This window comes from Mus musculus, chromosome 3, assembly GCF_000001635.26.
Source record: "Mus musculus strain C57BL/6J chromosome 3, GRCm38.p6 C57BL/6J".
NCBI classification, from domain to species: domain Eukaryota; kingdom Metazoa; phylum Chordata; class Mammalia; order Rodentia; family Muridae; genus Mus; species Mus musculus.
Window position 1 is genome coordinate 154,478,110 of NC_000069.6, and position 8,709 is coordinate 154,486,818.

The window sequence follows — 8,709 nt, forward strand, 5'->3', positions numbered from 1 at the left end:
GGAGCATGAGGGAATGCCTACTATGTCATGAAGGTGAGATACTATAAAATATATTTGGATTAAATCCTGGCAGGCCTCCAATGTCAGTGTAGGACTTGAGACTCTCTCAGAGAATTTTGGGTATGAGTACCGTAGAAAGAGGTTTTCTGTGAGGTCTTGCCACCAGTGGTAAGCAAGGTCTCCAATGAAGTAGAACATAAGTTAAATAGGGAAGACATAAAGCTACAGGAATATAAGGAGAATGCAAGCATATACAAATAGACAACAATAGAAGCAGGATTGAGCAAAACTTAGCAATAATAAGGTTAACTGTAGAGCTTTATAATTGCATGTGAATGTGTGTGTGTGTGTGTGTGTGTGTGTGTGTGTGTGTGTGTGTGATGTCATGTGATGTGTGTGTGGGAGTGTACACATTATGGCCCATGTGTGGAGGCCAGAGGACAGTTTTGTGAAGTGTGCTGTCTTCTTTCCTTTTGACCTGGCTTCTGGATTTGAACTCAGTTTATTATGCTTGTGTGTGAGCGCACCTTAACCTGCTGAGCCATCCAGTTAGCCCTTTGTAGATCTTGGTGATATTTATTTCAAGCCAAGTTCCTCTTTTCATGAGATTTAATATAGATTTCTCCTCTCAAAGGGCAAAGCTTTCACTATTGCAACAAAACAAAAACAAACCAAACAAACAAAAAGAAAACCAAAACCCATAGTTTATTGTGTCCATTTGAAATGTAGGAAAATAAGATACAGTTTCTTCTACCTCATTTCTAGTATGTATTTATCACGTGTGGGGCCCTGACGTTCTTCTTTCTCCCAGGGGCTGAGCCTCATAGAGGGTCTCGCTCTCTCTTTTTTCTCCGTTTGGTTTAGGGTTCTTGCTCACCTCTGCTTTTTGTTTTCATATCTTCTTTAAAGCTTCTCTTTGTTATTGTTCCTCCTTTTAAAATGTGTTCCTTCCCAGACTCTCTGCTTCTCTCCTTTCACCCTTTCTTCCTCTCTCTCTCTATTCTCTTTGGGTTATTTGAGCCTCCAATACATCTCCAATTATAGGACTCTGGTTCAGTAAATCTGCTATTCCCAGAGGACTCTCCAAGGAACAATGAGAAGAGAATAGCCAATCACAGAATGGAGGATAGCTAGAAGCAGCCTAATAGCCAATCACAGAATAGAGGATAGCTAGAAGCAGCCTAATAGCCAATCACAGAATGGAGGATAGCTAGAAGCAACCTGTGAAAGTCAGCAAGCATCACCCTCTGGCCCTCCCAGGCCTCCTGCCTCTTCCTTGAGTGTAGTGAGGCCCTCGTGTTCGTATGCTTACACCTTCAGGAGACTGTGTCAGGGCGAGGTTGAGTGTCTTCTAGGCTGGGCGGGGTGGGGGTCTGTTGACTTGCTGACTAAAGAGGATGTGCTTACTGTAGGTAGAAAAGCCAAGTGAATCTAGGCCAGGACTTTAGCATCTCTGTCTTGTTCTTCAGAAATCTGAAAAACAGACCTCCTAGGATATTTTTAACTAGGATCTGAATGGTTGTGTTTATTCTAAAATTAGAAGACAAGAAGCAAACAACAAAAAGGAATTCCTGATGAAAACTGAACCACTAATCCTAAGCTAGGAACCCCAAGGTCATTGGAATAGCACAGGTGGCTTTCATTATGTTTCTGTCTGACTGCTGGTTGCCCCTGCAGAAGAGAACCAGGAGATTTCAGAGTTGTAGATACCAGTAATATGTCTCTCACCTATATTACTTTACTAGTACCAAGGAGCAGTAGAGGAGATGGGAGACAAGAATCAACACACATTCCTAAAATGGCCTATATAAACAAGTGCAATGGGCCTGGAGAGATGACTTAGTCTGTAAAGCTCTATCTTGAAGATGAGGACCTGAATTCCATTCCCAGAACCCACATTAAATAAGACAGGTAGTGTGCACTTGTAATTCTATTGTTGTGTAGGCGGAGACAGGCAGACTGGCTGGGCTTGTCGGCAGCCAGCCTAGCCTATTTTCTCTGTTCCAGGACCAGAAACTCAATCCCAAAATGACAGTATGTGAGGAATGACACCTTCACATGCTTGTACATAGACACATATAAACACACAGGCACACATATATGCACATATGCACGCACACACACAGACACATAAACACACATGCACACACACACACACACACACACACACACACACACACACGCACACACAAGTGCATTGATGGCAATGTCAGAATGATAGGAGGCTGGAAGTATTTGAAAAGCCCATCTTCACTCCATCATTTTACCTGTTTCATTATCAAAGGCAGCTGGCGATATTGCTGGTCTGTTTCCTGACTGTCTTCTGCTCTGTTGTCTCTGTTGTCTGTGTGTCTACTCTGTTGTTTGCATTTTGTGCTGTCCTTATTCCTGAAGCTTCGGCTAAGCCCTGAGTGGTCCAGCGTTATGTCTCTGACTTTGCCCTTCTTGGTGAGAGTTGTGGTATGATGTTGGCTCCTCTGCATCTCCAGAGGAAACCTATGGAAACTCTGGTATGAGCTTGTCAACACTCATGTAATAACCTACTTAGATTATTATTAGACATCTTGACAGTATTGAGTCTTACTGCCTATGAATAACATCATTTGTTTAGTTCTTTAATATTTCTCATTACATGCCCTTGAATGTAAATCTGTATGAGTTTCATCTTAGGTGATACTAATGTTAATGGCCATATGCTTTACATTTTAGATTCCAGTTATTTATTTTTAAGGTGATTACATTTTGTATATTAATCTCATACATGGTGCTGTTATCTTATTCTAATCACTTATTAGTTCCAAGTGCTCTCTCTCTCTCTTGTGTTTGTTGCTACATTAGCATTGAAAATTATTTTCTTTTTTTTGGGGGGGGGAATTCAATTCAATGTATTTTGATCACATTTACCACAACTCTTGCCCCTAAGTCCTCCCATATCCACCCCACCTCACTCTCTCCACAATTTTCTGCATCCTTTTTTGTTTGACTAACCTATCCAAGCTATATTCCTGGTTGTGAGACCATCCACTGGAGAGAGCATGGTCCACCTGCCAGGAGCTACATTAAAAACAAACAAACAAACAAACAAACAACAACATCCCCACCACAAAGCCTCAGACTCTCCATCCCTGAGAAGCCCTAAACTATCAATAGCTCTTCACTTAGGGGTGGGGTTCACAAATGCACTCCCTCTAACACTAGCATATTTAAATATAGATAGCTCCTTTCTTTTCCCATTTGAACATCTTATTTATTTTTTATTTTTAGACTTATTGGTTGATCTGGAACTTACAGAATCATGGAAAAACCAGAAGTGAAGGAGGACATCTCTATCTTCTTCCTGTTCGTGGTAGGAAGCAGTCAACTTTCTCTACACTCCACCCAAAGGTTCCACAGTCTTCCAAAAGAGCAGCGGCAGCAGAGCATGTACTCAGAGACTGAGAGTTTGACATTGGAATCCTACTGCCTGCTTCACTGAGTGCTTTTTCTCATGCATGGGTAAGTCTCATCTAACTGGTCTCTGAGCCTATTAATATGACTATGTGACCACCTTAGTCTATTAATGTGATTATGTGATAGTCTGGGACTATTAATATGGTCGTGTGATAGTCTGCCTGCTCGAGCTGGCAAGATTCCAATATTGAACCACTCTAATTTGATTATGGTATGAATTTTTTTCTTATAGATTTTTTGAACTCAAATTTCTACTATTCTCTGTTTTATCTTATTTTTCTCTGGTGCTGAAGACCAAACTGAACACCCAGCTTATGTTTAAGTGCTTGCTTTAGCACAAGCCACAGCTTGAGTTACTTTTTGAGGGTTTTTTCTCCATCTTTATAATAAACATTGGTCTGTACTTTTCTCTGCATTGTTTTGTTATTAGAGCGATGCTGCCCTGGGAAGAGTACTCTCTTTTATGTGTTATTATACCCATTTTATTTTATTTATTTATTCTTTGTCTTGAAACGGGTCTCTTGTAGTCCTGCCTGGATCAGGACTGAATGTGGAAGGGTGAGAGGAAGGCTAGAAGTTCAAGGTCGCTCTTGTTTAATGAGAGAAGACTTTGCTTGCTTCTTGTCACTGCTGTCATTTGTTATGAAGTGTGTAGACAAGAATGTAGAGGTGACATTAATCAGAACTCTGAAGGTGCAAACAAGGAAGAAGACGGTAAAGGATTCAAGATGAGAGAATCAAATGGAACCTAGGTATGGTCAGGCAGGAGCCACCTCTGTGCACTCTACCAAGCGTCCTTATTTGTACCACGAAGATGGAACAACACCCACCTCACCATGGCAGGGGGATAATCGCGGCACAGGTGACCTGTCTTCAGAGATGTGTTAGCCACTTGTGCAGGTTTAGAGGAGCAGGGAACAGAAAATGAGGAATCTGAAATGCCTCTGTAGAGCCTAATAAGAAAATCCTCGAAGCTAAAATCCTCCTGTCTGCAATGAAAGAGAGGAGTCAGCCAATCTCAATCAATAGCCAAGACCGACAAAATGACAGTTCAATTAATATTGCAAATGTCCACCTTTTAACATCTCACATCAGTCTTCTGGGGGGGGGGGTTGGATAGCTCAGCTGGCAGGGAATGTAGCCTTTTAAAGTGTACATTTTCACTACTTGAAAATTGACAATTATTTAGTAAGTCTCTATGATGCTCATTTGCATAAATCTCCACTGATAAAAGCTTAAAAGCCCCCAAAAAAGACAGAGGCAATGATAAACAATGATTTTACTTATAAAAATGACATTAGAAAAATGGTCAGAGCAACAAGACGTTCAACCAAAAATGGATCAGAAATGGATTTACTTAAACTAAGAGAAGATCTAAAACGTCTTTTATTATCGGATAATATTTTCAAGTGTCTTGGAATAAATTAGAAGTGAACTTTCACCTGTCTCTACACAGCTGAGGGCCTATAGGTCTCAGGCTTCAGGGAGCGTCCATGGCCTCTTCACATTATACCCTATTAAGGGTGTGCTCGCAGTTTGTTTTTATAGCTTAATGTTCATCATGCCATGAAGCTTATCAGTATACAGGGTTGGATGGGAGTCCCTCAAAGACAGAATTTATGGATGTCATTTCCTGCTCCAAGTTCTGGCCAAATAAATGAGAAAGTAAATGAAAAATCAGTTGGGCTTCACACTGCCCAAAGAAAGAGAGAGCCAGTGTGTGCTATGCTGTTTCTGCACACTTGAGTTGGGGGGTTTGCGCTGGCTAAGAAATGTAGCTGAGATGGTGTGTGTTGTGCTATGCATGGAGACACAAGGACTAGATGTGCACCCTTCTGATACCTGGCAACAGGGGGTAAGTAGGGACAATTACAAACACTGGCTGTTGCAGATACTCTGAGTAGGTATCTACCAGGTCCAGACAAAACAGAAAGAAGCAAGTGTCTGTGAGATTTACACACACCCACACACACCTCACAGTGTTCAAGTCTGGGGGCCATCATGAATACTTTTATTTTTTAAATAATCCAGTAAGGTTTACAGATATACAGATAGTCTCTTTCTGGGAAGATAGTATAGTTGTTTTGTTTATAATCCAGTAAGATTTACAGATAGTCTCTATTTGAGAAGATAGTATGGATGCTTTGTTTATAATCTAGTAAAATGTATAGTCTCTATTTGGGAAGATTGGCGTGGACTAAGAGGAACTTACTTGGCAATGTCATTTTAACTAAATAGTATTTTCAAGGAAAGTGTCCTCTTTTGGTCATCTGATCTTAAAAAGCATTGAATCTATGAAAATGTTTGCACAGATTTTGCTTTCCCCACTTTGCCCATGGGAAAGACTTACCTCCTCACATCTGTCCAGGTGTCAGGAGGCTGCACCCTTAACCTGCACTGACCCCTTTTGAATATGAGCTGCAGATATACAGAGAAATTTTTTTAAAGTATAGTTTTACACAGCCCCCAGTTTGCTTAATGTGGTGCTTAATTAATACCATTGCAATTCCTCTCTATATTTCTGGTGTAAATAAACCTTTAAGCTATGACCAAACTTTTGATTGCACATTGGGAAAGCTAGGAAACTGTAGTCTCTCTGTGTGTTTCTCTCTCTCTCTCTCTCTCTCTCTCTCTCTCTCTCCCTCTGCCCCTCTCTCTGGCACTCTCTCTCTCTCCACACACCACACACACATACACACACACACCCACACCACACCACACACACGTTACTCATTTCAACTCTGGCATTGCCTACTTCACCTGCATGTCCGTAAGTCTGTATAAAATCACAGTGAGTCCGTGCAGTACTTGCTATCTGCTCTGCCAAAGTTCTGAATTAAATTCTCTCCAGGAATGTTTCTGTTTGAGTTTATTGTTTCAGGCTAACGAGTGTGCCTTTAACTCAAGGCACAAACACGGGCTGAAACCAGATTATGTGGCCTTAAACCACATAGCAGTTTTCCTGGTTAAATCTGTGGCTGTTTGAGTATAGTGTGTATAAAATAATCAAAACTCTCTGGGGGAATTATACGTTTCTACAACGATTTGTCCCTCATAGCAGTTCAGATCTGCTCAGGAGTACAGAGCTCAGAAAGCAGTTGGCTTAATTCACTGTACTCATTATAAATAAAAGTTAACACTAAACCCAACAGCTCATAAGTTTCCCTTACAAACTGGGCTTATATAAAGCAGTAAACACAATGTAGGATTCGTTAGGTCTGGGTGAACCATAATATAGCTAGAATTCAACTTGGATCAGTGCTAGTTAATTCTGGAAGCTATTAAAACATAGGGTTATAGACTTACTGATAAATATGTCAGTTAGAAACATATTCTATGGGAACAACTCTTAATTTATGTCTCTGCATGTTTGTTGGCTTTCAGGGAGGTATTATTGATTTTTCTTTTAACAGAATCAGGATTAAGGAGAGATCTTCTTATGCTGAAGTGATCATGCTCATGGTATACTTAATATATAGCAAACGTGTATTTGAGTCAACTTCCAATAATGCATTGTATATTACAAGGTCATTTATTTTAAAAGCATTTGGCATGACACAATGGAAACTCACTCAGAAAGTCTGTTCCCTAGTAACCAGATGGCTTTCCTGAAAATTAGTTCAAAAGCAAAGCCATCCCATACAGCACCAACCCTATTCCTGTGCTGTTAATATCTATCACGTTTTCCATAGTAAAGATTACTGGTAAACAAGTTGTTATAATCCGGTAACTATGGAGTAATAATAAATTGTGGGTCAGGGCAGATGGCTCAGTGGGCAAAGTGCTTGCTGCCCAGTTTTATGGGGTAAGAGACACCCATGGGTTTTGTAGCACAAAAGAAAGACTATTGCAAGCCTGGTATTAATCCCTACATTGGTGACCTTCGTCACCTGCTCTTTTTACCATAAAAATCCATGCTATGAGGCTATGGACATAGCTCAGGAGAATGGTGTGTCTAAGGCCCTAGGCTTTTCCCCAGCACTGTAGGAAAGAAAAAGAAAATTGTCCCATGAGTTCAGATACCACCTCTAGGTTCCAGATCTTTCAAAGACCTTTCTTCGGACATGTGCACAGTTCCATGTTTCCTCCCTTTATCACTTGCAAAGCTCTTCTGAATGACTCTACGGGTCAGTGCTGTCATAGCATCAGCAACAACTGAAGTCCAGAGAGCTTGGATGTCCTGCCAGGGCTGTAGAGCAGGTGGTATGGCCCTAAGACTAGTGCTCCCTGACCGGTCCACACTACCACATGCTGCAACAGTCTCACAGCTCATTATACACACAGGGCAGCTCAGGAACAGGTAACGCTCCCTCAGCCACTCATAGACAGGGCAGCTCAGCAGGTTCCGGGACACACCTTTAAAGAGGCGAGTCAGGACTGCGATGGACTTGCGTCCAAGTGAAGGGAAGCAGCTCAGGATGCTGACAGCCAGGAGAGAAGTGTGGAGAGGTGGCAAGGGAAGTGAGGCTGGCACGGAGTCAGGACAAAGAAAGGGTTGGGGCTGTCCACTCAGCATCTTTCTTTAAGAACAGAGCATCTTCCTCTTGTCAAAGCTCCCAAGCCTCAGAGCGAGAGGCTCCGTGGAGCTCTGTATTTATTTGCTTTACTTTAAACAGTCCCCACCCGTGCATTATTTCATGTCGACCCTCCGACCCTCGTTCTCACCCCACCTGCTGTTAACCCTTTCCTCACGGTCCGTTTCACTTCTGCCCTCATGTCCCTCTTCTCTCTTGGGAGAGTAATTGAAAAGAGGAATTTAGACTTTGTCTTTTATGGATAATTTTTATGGGATCATTTTAGGTGCAAAAAATGCCATATGGCACTGCATAAGTTCTCTGAATGGACAAGATGATGTAGACAAGGAACGGCCAACTAGAAAATCCCTCCTGTTTCAGTTTCTATTAGTCATTACCAAGTTCACACTCAGGGTACCTGACGTACTCCCTGGGGCGGGGGTGGAGGGTGGCTCCTTTCTTTCCTTTCTTTGAATTTTTCTTTTATATATGGTGTATGTGGGGGAAGGATGAGTGTGTTTACATGTTCCTATATGTGGGTGTATGCGTGTGTGCTGGTAAGCATGCACATGTATTTGGAGAGGTCATACCTTTCTCTGTTTTATACTTCGTTTATTGAAGCAGGGTGGGCCTACCTCCCTAGCCAGCATGCAGCAGGGGATTTCTTATCTCTGAATCCCAAGTACTGGTGTCATAGGCATCCACTGTGCCCACTTGCCTAAGTGTGCACCTGTCCATCATGCCC